Here is a 14,110-nt window from a genome sequence, read left to right as displayed (position 1 = left end):
GAGGACACTGAGTACTCAGCAATTGTGGTGTCAGACCATGCACCAGATTGGGTAGACCTATGGGCAAGCATGGAAAAATCTCAGCGCCCACAGTGGAGATTAGATGCACGGCTGTTCGTGGATGATGAGATCTGTGAGCGAGTGAGGGAGGCAATTTTGGGGTATATAAAGAACAATGATATGGGAAAGACCACGGCTGGGGTGGTTTGGGAGGCATTGAAAGCGGTTATTAGAGGGGAATGTATTTCGATTTGGACCCATCGGGAGAAGACTGAACGGGCGGAGCTGGACAGGTTGGTAGGAGAAATCTTACAGGTGGACAGGAGGTATATGGAGTCTCCGAATGAGGAGCTCCTGAAGGAGCGTCGGAGACTCCAAATGGAATTGGCAAGGCAGAGGGACAGCTGAGGAGGGTAAAAGGGGCAGTGTACGAATATGGGTAGAAAGCTGGCAGGATACTGGCACATCAGCTGAGGAAGCAGGAGGCGGCGAAAGAAATAGGGAAAATAAAGGATATGAGGGGGAAGGTAGTGATAGACCCGGGGGCGGTTAATGACGTGTTCCGTGAATTCTATAGTCGACTATATGAGTCAGAACCCCCAGCCGGGGATGAGGGTATAAATCAATTCCGAGAGAGGCGAGAGTTCCCGAAGATGGATGAGGAGCTCGTGGAAGTCCTGGGGGGTCCAGTTGGACTCGGGGAGGTGATAGACGGATTGTGGGCGATGCAATCGGGTGAGGCCCCGGGACCTGATGGATCCCGAGTGGAATTTTACAATAGGTTTTCTGGGCTACTGGGCCGCTCCTGGTTTATGCTTTTAACGAGTCCAAGGAGTTGGGAGTACTCCCCCCAACGCTATCACAGGCATCAATCTCTCTCATCCTTAAGCGAGACAAGGACCCGGAGAACTGTGGATCGTACAGACCAATTTCCTTACTGAACGTTGATGCTAAATTGCTGGCAAAGATCTTGGCCACTCGAATAGAGTATTGTGTCCCGGAGGTAATCGGGGAGGATCAGAGGGGATTTGTGAAGGGCAGGCACCTGACATCCAATATTAGACGGCTTCTTAATGTTCTAATGATACCAGCGGAGGGGCGCGATGTTGAGGTGATAGTAGCCATGGACGCGGAGAAGGCTCTCGACCGGATGGAGTGGACATACCTGTGGAATATTCTAGGCAGGTTTGGGTTCGGACAGGGATTTGGGGACTGGGTCCGGCTGTTATATCAGGCTCTGGTGGCAAATGTAAGAACCAACGAGTCCGGTCAGAATACCTCAGTCTCTGTCGGGGGACAAGACAGGGATGTCCGCTCTCCACATTACTGTTTGCCCTGGCCATAGAACCCCTAGCAATGGCCCTTAAATCATCGAATGCCTGGCGGGGAATAGTGAGGGGGGATGGGTGGAGTGGAACACAGGGTCTCTCTCTATGCGGACGACTTGCTGCTCCATGTCACAGACCCAGTTGGGGGGGGGGGGGGGGGGGGGGGGGGGGTGAGATGGCTGAAATCCTGGAGATACTAGGAGAATTTGGACGATTTTCAGGTTGCAAGTTAAATACGGGAAAGAGCGAGATGTTCGTGATCCAGGCACGGGGGCAGGAAAGGACATTGAAGGAGTTACCTTAAAGTGACATTACAGCGCAGTACAGGCCCTTCGGCCCTCGATGTACCACCGACCTGTGAAACCACTCTAAAGCCCATCTACACTATTCCCTTATCGTCCATACGTCTATCCAATGACCATTTAAATGCCCTTAGTGTTGGCGAGTCCACTACTGTTGCAGGCAGGGCATTCCACGCCCTTACTACTCTCCGAGTAAAGAACCTACCTCTGACATGGTCTTATATCTATCTCCCCTCAATTTAAAGCTATGGCCCCTCGCGCTAGACATCACCATCCGAGGAAAAAGGCTCTTACTGTCCACCCTATCCAATCCTCTGATCATCTTGTATGCCTCAATTAAGTCACCTCTTAACCTTCTTCTCTCTAATGAAAACAGCCTCAAGTCCCTCAGCCTTTCCTCATAAGATCTTCCCTCCATACCAGGCAACATTCTGGTAAATCTCTTCTGCACTCTTTCCAATGCTTCCACATCCTTCCTATAATGCGGCGACCAGAATTGCACGCAATACTCCAAATGCGGCCGCACCAGAGTTTTGTACAGCTGCAACATGACCTCATGGCTCCGAAACTCAATCCCTCTACCAATAAAAGCCATCACACCGTACGCCTTCTTAACAACCCTCTCAACCTGGGTGGCAACTTTCAGGGATCTATGTACATGGACACCGAGATCTCTCTGCTCATCCACACTGCCAAGAATCTTACCATTAGCCCAGTACTCTGTCTTCCTGTTATTCCTTCCAAAATGAATCACCTCACACTTTTCTGCATTAAACTCCATTTGCCACCTCTCAGCCCAGTGCTGCAGCTTATCTATGTCCCCCTGTAACTTGTAACATCCTTCCGCACTGTCCACAACTCCACCGACTTTAGTGTCATCAGCAAATTTACTCACCCATCCTTCTACGCCCTCATCCAGGTCAATTATAAAAATGACAAACAGCACTGGCCCCAAAACAGATCCTTGTGGTACACCACCAGTAACTGGACTCCAGTCTGAACATTTCCCATCAACCACCACCCTTTGTCTTCTTACAGCTAGCCAATTTCTGATCCAAACTGCTAACTCACCCTGAATCCCATGCCTCTGTATTTTCTGCAGTAGCCTACCGTGGGGAACCTTATCAAACGCTTTACTGAAATCCATATACACCACATCAACTGCTTTACCCTCATCCACCTGTTTGGCCTCCTTCTCAAAGAACTCAATAAGGTTTGTGAGGCACGACCTACCCTTCACAAAACCGTGTTGACTATCTCTAATCAAATTATTCCTTTCCAGATGATTTTACATCCTATCTCTTATAAACCGTTCCAAGATTTTGCCCACAACAGAAGTAAGGCTCACTGGTCACTAGTTACCGGGGTTGTCTCTACTCCCCTTCTTGAACAAGGGGACAACATTTGCTATCCTCCAGTCTTCTGGCAATATTCCTGTAGACAAAGATGACTTAAAGATCAAAGCCAAAGGCTCAGCAATTTCCTCCCTAGCTTCCCAGAGAATCCTAGGATAAATCCCATCCGGCCCAGGGGACTTATCTATTTTCACACTTTCCAGAATTGCTAACACCTCCTCCTTATGAAGCTCAAGCCCTTCTAGTCCAGTAGCATGAATCTCAGTATTCTCCTCGATAACATTGTCTTTTTCCTTTGCGAATACTGACAAAAAATATTCATTTAGCACCTCTCCTATCTCCTCGGACTCCAAGCTCAACTTCCCACTACTGTCCGTGACTGGCCCTACTCTTACCCTAGTCATTCATTTATTCCTGACATATCTAGAGAAAGCTTTAGGGTTATCCTTGATCCTACCTGCCAAAGACTTCTCATGTCCCCTCCTGGCTCTTCTTAGCTCTCTCTTTAGGTCCTTCCTAGCTAACTTGTAACTCTCGAGCGCCCTAACTGAACCTTCATAGGGGGACTTCCGGGTGCGGCTATGCAGAGCTAGGTCGCATATTCGGTAGCTCCCGCTTGGAACGGACTTTTGGGCTCTTTTACAGGGCCCCCACAGCATTTGTTTGACATTTCCCGGTGTGAGAAGAAGGCTGCAGCATTCCCCTGACAGTGTCCCCCAGGAATGTTATGTCTTTTGGCTACCAGACCCGGCAGAAACAGTAAAGGATTTGGCTTCAGCTATAGGAATAGACAAAAGCCTCTTCCAGCATGCAGGCGGGGGAAGGGCAAGCTTAAAGTTGCAATCTGACTTGACTCTATCAAAGGTGAATTCTAGCAGCAGAGAGAACAACTGTGAAAAGATCTACCAAGACCATTAAAGAAGCAGGGACGAGGCTTCCGGTGGCGGCCATGAAGGAGTAGGTCGCGCATTCGGCAGCTCCTGTCTGGAACCGACTCTCAGACCTTTTTCAGGAGTTTCCATAGACTTTTTGGGGCAGACTGGTGAAGCGAACACTGCCAAAAGGATTCCCTCTCGACTTCCGGTTGCGGCTATGCGGAGCTAAGCCGCACGATTCGGCAGCTCCCGCTACCATGGACTTTCAGGCTCGTTAGAGGAGCCCCAACGGAGCTTTTTTTTTTTTTGACACAACCCGTGGGGAAGGGAAGAGAGAGGTCCCCCTCCAACTTCTATTAAACGGACCAGAAGTGTAACGGCCAAAGGAGCGGCACTGGAGCAACGGGAGAAGCGAGGGAAAGAAAACAAAATGGCGGTGGCCAGGGACATACAAGGACCAACACTATTACTTCGAAATGCCTGAAGAGGCGTGGACCTTTGTACAAGCTGAAAAGTTGGACTCTAACTGAGGGTTTGTGAGGGTGGGGGGGGGGATGTTTTGGGGTTGGATGTGTGATGGTTGTTGTATATAGGGGGTCAATCACGCGCAGGAAATGTTACATGGGCTTCGAGGAGCAGCGCGAGGAGATGCGCAAAGAGATGTTGGCGCCTATGCTTTCGGCAATTGAAGGACTCGGGATCACGCAGAAGGCCCACGAAGCTAAGATCCAGGAGGTACAGAAAAGAGTCAGTCAGAACGAGGATGAGCTCGTGGACCTGGCAGTAAGAGTGGAGCAGAACGAGGCGCTACACAAGAGGTGGGCGGGAAGACTCGAAGACCTGGAGAACAGGTCGAGGAGAAAGAATCTGCGAATCCTGGGTCTCCCTGAGGGAGTGGAGGGGGCTGATGCCGGGGCATACGCGGGCACGCTGCTCGAGGCGATGATGGGCACGAAGGCCCCTTCGAGGCCGCTGGAGTTGGACGGGGCATATCGGGTGCTGGCGAAGAAGCCCCAGGCAAATGAGCCGCCAAGGGCGATGGTGGTGAGGTTCCACCGGTTCACGGACAGAGAGTGGGTCCTGAGATGGGCCAAGAAGGAGCGGAGCAGTAAGTGGGACCATAAGACCATAAGACATAGGAGTGGAAGTAAGGCCATTCGGCCCATCGAGTCCACTCCACCATTCAATCATGGCTGATTTCAACTCCATTTACCCGCTCTCTTTCCATAGCCCTTAATTCCTCGAGAAATCAAGAATTTATAGGGACAATGCAGAGATCTGAATATACCCGGACTGGAGCACGGAGGTTGCAAAGCGGAGAGCGGATTTCAACCGGGCCAAAGCGGCGTTGTACCGGAAAGAAGTGAAATTCGGAATGCTGCAGCCAGCGCGACTGTGGGTCACATACAAGGACCAACACTATTACTTCGAAATGCCTGAAGAGGCGTGGACCTTTGTACAAGCTGAAAAGTTGGACTCTAACTGAGGGTTTGTGAGGGTGGGGGGGGGGATGTTTTGGGGTTGGATGTGTGATGGTTGTTGTATATAGGGGGTCAATCACACGCAGGAAATGTTACATGGGCTGGGGGAGAGAGACAAGGCTCTCTCGCTGCGCCAGAGGGGGCGGAGCGGGCTTTGGAAAGCGCGGGGTGTTTTCCCGTGCGCGGGAAGAAAGGCGGGAAGGGGAACGAAGGAATGCATATGAATTGGGAGACTCCCACGCGGGGAGGTCAATGGGACGGTGGGGGAAGCCGGGGTCAGCAGGCGTCAGCTGACTTACGGGAGTGACATGGGGGGAGCAAAAAAGCTAGACAGGAGTCTAGCGGGGGGGAAGGGGGGGGAAAGGGTTGCTGCTACACTGGCCGAAAGGGAATGGGACACAGAAGAGGTGGTCGGGACGGGGGTCCCCCCTCTGGGGGACTGGAGGGTGAGGGAGGAGTGGACACGGGACTGGCCCAGAAAAGGAGATGGCTAGTCGGCGGGGCGTGGGGTGGGTGGTGAGAGCCCCTCCAATCCGGCTGATAACGTGGAATGTGAGGGGCCTGAATGGGCCGGTGAAGAGGTCTCGAGTGTTCGCGCACTTAAAGGGACTGAAGGCGAATGTGGCCATGCTCCAAGAGACACACCTGAAGGTGGCAGACCAGGTCAGGCTAAGAAAGGGATGGATAGGACAGGTATTCCACTCGGGACTGGATGCGAAGAATAGAGGGGTGGCAATATTGGTGGGAAAGCGGGTGTCGTTTGAGGCCAAGACTATTGTAGCGGACAATGGAGGGCGATATGTAATGGTGAGCAGTAGACTGCAAGGGACGTGGGTGGTGTTGGTAAACGTATACGCCCCGAACTGGGATGATGCAGGATTCATGAAGCGCATGTTGGAGCGCATTCCGGACTTGGAGGTAGGAGGCCTGATAATGGGAGGGGACTTCAATACAGTTTTGGATCCAGCACTGGACCGCTCCAAATCAAGGACTGGAAAGAGGCCAGCGGCGGCCAAGGTACTTAGGGGGTTTATGGATCAGATGGGGGGAGTGGACCCATGGCGGTTTGCAAGGCCGCAGGCCAGGGAATTTTCTTTCTTCTCCCATGTACACAAAGCCTACTCCCAGATAGATTTCTTTGTTCTGGGTAGGGCGCTCATCCCGAGGGTGAAGGGGACGGAGTATTCGGCTATAGCCGTTTCGGACCATGCCCCGCACTGGGTGGAACTGGAGCTGGAAGAGGAGAGGGACCAACGGCCGTTGTGGCGGCTGGATGTGGGACTGCTGGCGGACGGGGTGGTGTGTGGGAAGGTGAGGGGGTATATCGAAAGGTACTTGGAGGCCAACGACAACGGGGAGGTGCGGGTGGGGGTGGTATGGGAGGTGTTGAAGGCGGTGATCAGGGGAGAGCTCATTTCCATTAGGGCTCATAGGGAGAAGACAGAGGGTATGGAAAGGGAGAGGTTAGTGGGGGAGATTTTGAGAGTACACAGGAGATACGCAGAGGCCCCGGAGGAAAGATTACTTGGGGAAAGATGACGGCGCCAGACGGAGTTTGACCTGTTGACCACAGGGAAGGCGGAGGCACATTGGAGGAAAGCGCAGGGGGCGACCTACGAGTATGGGGAAAAGGCTAGTCAGATGCTGGCACACCAGCTCCGTAAGAGGATGGCAGCGAGGGAAATAGGGGGAGTCAAAGATGGAAGGGGAGCCATGGTTCGGAGAGCAACGAAAATAAACGAGGTATTCAAGGCCTTTTATGAAGAGCTGTACAGATCCCAGCCCCCAGCGGGGGAAGAGGGGATGAGATGATTCCTAGATCAGCTGAGATTCCCGAATGTGGAGGAGCAAGAGGTGGCTGGTTTGGGGGCACCAATTGGGTTGGAGGAGCTGAGCAAGGGTTTGGGGAGCATGCAGGCGGGGAAAGCCCTGGGACCGGCCGGATTCCCGGTGGGGTTCTACAGGAAGCACGCAGACCTGTTGGCCCCGCTACTGGTGAGGACCTTTAATGAGGCAAGAGAGGAGGGGACCCTGCCCCCGACAATGTCGGAAGCGACAATTTATTTGATCCTAAAGTGGGACAAGGACCCACTGCAATGTGGATTGTACAGGCCGATCTCGCTCCTCAATGTGGATGCAAAGTTGCTGGCAAAAGTGCTGGCCACGAGGATCGAGGACTGTGTCCCGGGGGTAATCCACGAGGAGCAGACGGGATTTGTAAAGGGCAGGCAACTAAACACCAATGTGCGGCGGCTCTTAAACGTGATAATGATGCCATCGGAGGAGGGAGAAGCGGAGATACTGGCAGCTATGGACGCGGAGAAGGCCTTTGACCGAGTAGAGTCGGCGCACCTCTGGGAGGTGCTGCGTAGGTTTGGGTTCGGAGTAGGGTTTATCAATTGGGTTAAGCTCCTTTACAGAGCCCCGATGGCGAGTGTAGTGACGAACCGGCGGAGGTCGGAGTACTTTCGACTGTTGTTCGCATTGGCGATCGAACCATTGGCCATGTCATTGAGGGAATCTAATAAATGGAGGGGGTGGTCCGAGGGGGAGAAGAGCATCGGGTGTCGCTATATGCGGATGACCTGTTGCTGTGCGTGGCGGATCCAATGGAGGGGATGGTGGAGGTCATGCAGACTCTAAGGGAGTTTGGGGAGTTTTCGGGCTATAAGCTCAATGTAGGGAAGAGTGAGCTCTTTGTATTACAGACGGGGGACCAATAAAGAGGGATAGGGGACCTACCGCTGAGGAGGGTGGAGGGGAGCTTTCGGTATCTGGGGATCCAGATAGCCAGGAGTTGGGGGACCCTACATAAACTGAATCTGACGAGGTTGGTGGAGCAAATGGAGGAGGATTTCAAAAGATGGGACATGTTTGGTATGTTGCCTCCCAGGTGCCAGGGTGCGTGATGTCTCGGATCGTGTTTTCGGGATCCTTAAGGGGGAGGGGGAGCAGCCCCAAGTCATGGCCCACATAGGTACCAACGACATAGGTAGGAAAAGGGATAGGGATGTAAGGCAGGAATTCAGGGAGCTAGGGTGGAAACTTAGATCTAGGACAAACAGAGTTATTATCTCTGGGTTGTTACCCGTGCCACGTGATAGCGAGATGAGGAATAGGGAAAGAGAGGAGTTGAACGCGTGGCTACAGGGATGGTGCAGGAGGGAGGGTTTCAGATTTCTGGATAACTGGGACTCATTCTGGGGTCGGTGGGACCTCTACAAATGGGATGGTCTACACCTGGACCAGAGGGGTACCAATATCCTGGGGGGGAAATTTGCTAATGCTCTTCGGGAGGGATTAAACTAGTTCAGCAGGGGCTTGCAAACCTGAATTGTAGCTCCAGTATACAGGAGGTTGAGAGTAGTGAGGTCATGAGTAAGGTTTCAAAGTTGCAGGAGAGTACCGGCAGGCAGGAAGGTGGTTTAAAGTGTGTCTTCTTCAATGTCAGGAGCATCCGGAATAAGGTGGGTGAACTTGGCGGGTTGGTACCTGGGACTTCGATGTTGTGGCCATTTCGGAGACATGGAGAGAGCAGGGTCAGGAATGGTTGTTGCAGGTGCCGGGGTTTAGATATTTCAGTAAACTCAGGGAAGGTGGTAAAAGAGGGGGAGGCGTGGCATTGTTCGTCAAGGACAGTATTACGGTGGCAGAAAGGACGTTTGATGAGGACTCGTCAATTGAGGTAGTATGGGCTGAGGTTGGAAACAGGAAAGGAGAGGTCACCCTGTTAGGGGTTTTCTATAGGCCTCCGAAAGGTTCCAGAGATGTAGAGGAAAGGATTGCAAAAATGATTCTGGATAGGAGCGAAAGCAACAGGGTAGTTGTTATGGGGGACTTTAACTTTCCAAATATTGACTGGAAACGCTATAGTTCGAGTACTTTAGATGGATCCGTTTTTGTCCAATGTGTGCAGGAGGGTTTCCTGACACAGTATGTAGATAGGCCAACGAGAGGCGAGGCTGCATTGGATTTGGTACTGGGTAATGAACCAGATGTTAGATTTGGACGTAGGTGCGCACTATGGTGATAGTGACCACAATTCGATTACGTTTACTTTAGTGATGGAAAGGGATAGGTATATACCTATCAGGGCAAGAGTTATATCTGGGGGAAAGGCAATTATGATGCGATAAGGCAAGACTTAGGATGCACCGGATGGAGAGGAAAACTGCTGGGGATGGGCACAATGGAAATGTCGAGCTTGTTCAAGGAACAGCTACTGCGTGTCCTTGATAAGTATGTGCCTGTCAGGCAGGGAGGAAGTGGTCGAGCAAGGGAACTGTGGTTTACTAAGGCAGTCAAAACACTTGTCAAGAGGAAGGAGGAGGCTTATGTAAAGATGAGACATGAAGGTTCAGTAAGGGCGCTCGAGAGTTACAAGTTAGCTAGGAAGGACCTAAAGAGAGAGCTAAGAAGAGCCAGGAGGGGACATGAGAAGTCTTTGGCAGGTAGGATCAAGGATAACCCTAAAGCTTTCTCTAGATATGTCAGGAATAAAAGAATGACTAGGGTAAGAGTAGGGCCAGTCAAGGACAGTAGTGGGAAGTTGTGCTGGGAATCCGAGGAGATAGGAGAGGTGCAAAATGAATAATTTTCGTCAGTATTCACACAGGAAAAAGACAATGTTGTTGAGGAGAATACTGTGATTCAGGCTACTAGACTAGAAGGGCTTGAGGTTCATAAGGAGGAGGTGTTAACAATTCTGGAAAATGTGAAAATAGATAAGTGCCCTGGGCCGGATGGGATTTATCCTAGGATTCTTTGGGAAGCGAGGGAATAGATTGCTGAGCCTTTGGCTTTGATCTTGAAGTCATCTTTGTCAACAGGAATAGTGCCAGAAGACTGGAGGATAGCAAATGTTGTCCCATTGTTCAAGAAGGGGAGTAGAGACAACCCCGGTAACTATAGACCAGTGAGCCTTACTTCTGTTGTGGGCAAAATCTTGGAAAGGTTTATAAGAGATAGGGTGTATAATCATCTGGAAAGGAATAATTTGATTAGACATAGTCAACACGGTTTCGTGAAGGGTAGGTCGTGCCTCACAAACATAAGAACTAGGAGCAGGAGTAGGCCATCTGGCCCCTCGAGCCTGCTCCACCATTCAATGAGATCATGGCTGATCTTTTGTGGACTCAGCTCCACTTTCCGGCCCGAACACCATAACCCTTAATCCCTTTATTCTTCAAAAAACTATCTATCTTTATCTTAAAAACATTTAATGAAGGAGCCTCTACTGCTTCACTGGGCAAGGACTTCCATAGATTAACAACCCTTTGGGTGAAGAAGTTCCTCCTAAACTCAGTCCTAAATCTACTTCCCCTTATTTTGAGGCTATGCCCCCTAGTTCTGCTTTCACCCGCCAGTGGAAACAACCTGCCCGCATCTATCCTATCTATTCCCTTCATAATCTTATATGTTTCTATAAGATCCCCACTCATCCTTCTAAATTCCAACGAGTACAGTCCAAGTCTACTCAACCTCTCCTCGTAATCCAACCCCTTCAGATCTGGGATTAACCTAGTGAATCTCCTCTGCATGCCCGCCAGTGCCAGTACGTCCTTTCTCAAGTAAAGAGACCAAAACTGAACACAATACTCCAGGTGTGGCCTCACTAACACCTTATACAATTGCAGCATAACCTCCCTAGTCCTAAACTCCATCCCTCTAGCAATGAAGGACAAAATTCCATTTGCCTTCTTAATCACCTGTTGCACCTGTAAACCAACTTTTTGCGACTCATGTACTAGCACACCCAGGTCTCTCTGCACAGCAACATGTTTTAATATTTTATCATTTAAATAATAATCCCTTTTGCTGTTATTCCTACCAAAATGGATAACCTCACATTTGTCGACATTGTATTCCATCTGCCAGACCCTAGCCCATTCACTTAGCTTATCCAAATCCCTCTGCAGACTTCCAGTATCCTCTGCACTTTTTGCTTTACCACTTATCTTAGTGTCGTCTGCAAACTTGGACACATTGCCCTTGGTCCCCAACTCCAAATCATCTATGTAAATTGCGAACAGTTGTGGGCCCAACACTGATGCCTGAGGGACACCACTAGCTACTGATTGCCAACCAGAGAAACACCCATTAATCCCCACTCTTTGCTTTCTATTAATTAACCAATCCTCTATCCATGCTGCTACTTTCCCCTTAATGCCATGCATCTTTATCTTATGCAACAACCTTTTGTGTGGCACCTTGTCAAAGGCTTTCTGGAAATCCAGATATACCACATCCATTGGCGCCCTGTTATCTACCGCACTGTTAATGTCCTCAAAAAATTCTACTAAATTAGTTAGGCACTACCTGCCCTTTATGAACCCATGCTGCGTCTGCCCAATGGGACAATTTCCATCCAGATGCCTCGCTATTTCTTCCTTGATGATAGATTCCAGCATCTTCCCTACTACCGAAGTTAAGCTCACTGGCCTATAATTACCCGCTTTCTGCCTATCTCCTTTTTTAAACAGTGGTGTCACATTTGCTAATTTCCAATCCGCCGGGACCACCCCTGAGTCTAGTGAATTTTGGTAAATTATCACAAGTGCATTTGCAATTTCCCTAGCCATCTCCTTTAGCACTCTGGGATGCATTCCATCAGGTCCAAGAGACTTGTCTACCTTTAGCCCCATTAGCTTGCCCATCACTACCTCCTTGGTGATAACATAGAACATAGAACGATACAGCGCAGTACAGGCCCTTCGGCCCACGATGTTGCACCGACATGGAAAGTCAAAAAACAAAAGCCATCTTACCTACACTATGCCATTATCATCCATATGCTTATCCAATAAACTTTTAAATGCCCTCAATGTTGGCGAGTTCACTACTGTTGCAGGTAGGGGATTCCACGGCCTCACCACTCTTTGCGTAAAGAACCTACCTCTGACCTCTGTCCTATATCTATTACCCCTCAGTTTAAGGCTATGTCCCCTCATGCTAGCCATTTCCATCCGCAGGAGGAGGCTCTCACTGTCCACCCTATCTAATAATTTTGTATGCCTCTATTAAGTCTCCTCTTAACCTTCTTCTCTCTAACGAAAACAACCTCAAGTCCATCAGCCTTTCCTCATAAGATTTTCCCTCCATACCAGGCAACATCCTGGTAAATCTCCTCTGCACCCGTTCCAAAGCTTCCACGTCGTTCCTATAATGAGGTGACCAGAACTGTACGCAATACTCCAAATGCGGCCGTACCAGAGATTTGTACAGCTGCAACATGACCTCCTGACTCCGGAACTCAATCCCTCTACCAATAAAGGCCAAAACTCGATAGGCCTTCTTCACAACCCTATCAACCTGGGTGGCTACTTTCAGGGATCTATGTACATGGACACCGAGATCCCTCTGCTCATCCACACTTCCAAGAATTTTACCATTAGCCAAATATTCCGCAATCCTGTTATTCCTTCCAAAGTGAATCACCTCACACTTCTCTACATTAAACTCAATTTGCCACCTCTCAGCCCAGCTCTGCAGCTTATCTATGTCCCTCTGTAACCTGCAACATCCTTCCGCACTGTCGACAACACCACCGACTTTAGTGTCGTCTGCAAATTTACTCACCCACCCTTCTGCGCCCTCCTCTAGGTCATTGATAAAAATGACAAACAGCAACGGCCCCAGAACAGATCCTTGTGGTACGCCACTTGTAACTGAACTCCATTCTGAACATTTCCCATCAACCACCACCCTCTGTCTTCTTTCAGCTAGCCAATTTCTGATCCACATCTCTAAATCACCCTCAATCCCCAGCCTCCGTATTTTCTGCAATAGCCTACCGTGGGGAACCTTATCAAACGCTTTACTGAAATCCATATACACCACATCAACTGCTCTACCCTCGTCTACCTGTTCAGTCACCTTCTCAAAGAACTCAATAAGGTTTGTGAGGCATGACCTACCCTTCACAAAGCCATGCTGACTATCCCTGATCATATTATTCCCATCTAGATGATTATAAATCATGTCTCTTATAATCCCCTCCAAGACTTTACCCACAACAGACGTGAGGCTCACTGGTCTATAGTTGCCAGGGTTGTCTCTGCTCCCCTTCTTGAACAAAGGGACCACATTTGCTATCCTCCAGTCCTCTGGCACTATTCCTGTCGCCAATGATGACATAAAAATCAAAGCCAAAGGCTCAGCAATCTCTTCCCTGGCTTCCCAGAGAATCCTAGGATAAATCCCATCAGGCCCCGGGGACTTATCTATTTTCAGCCTGTCCAGAATTGCCAACACCTCTTCCCTACGTACCTCAATGCCATCTATTCTATTAGCCTGGGTCTCAGCATTCTCCTCCACAACATTATCTTTTTCCTGAGTGAATACTGACGAAAAATATTCATTTAGTATCTCGCCTATCTCTTCAGACTCCACACACAACTTCCCATCCCTGTCCATGATTGGCCCTACTCTTACCCGAGTCATTCTTTTATTCCTGACATACCTAAAGAAAGCTTTTGGGTTTTCCTTGATCCTACCTGCCAAATACTTCTCATGTCCCCTCCTTGCTCGTCTTAGCTCTCTCTTTAGATCCTTCCTCGCTACCTTGTACCTATCAAGCGCCCCAACTGAAACTTCACACCTCATCTTCACATAGGCCTCCCTCTTCCTCTTAACAAGAGATTCCACTTCTTTGGTAAACCACGGTTCCCTCGCTCGATGCCTTCCTCCCTCCCTGACCGGTACGTACTTATCAAGAACACGCAGTAGCTGTTCCTTGAACAAACTCCACATATCCAGTGTACCCAACAC

This window comes from Scyliorhinus torazame, chromosome 10, assembly GCF_047496885.1.
Source record: "Scyliorhinus torazame isolate Kashiwa2021f chromosome 10, sScyTor2.1, whole genome shotgun sequence".
NCBI lineage: Eukaryota > Metazoa > Chordata > Chondrichthyes > Carcharhiniformes > Scyliorhinidae > Scyliorhinus > Scyliorhinus torazame.
This window is presented reverse-complemented; position numbering follows the sequence as displayed.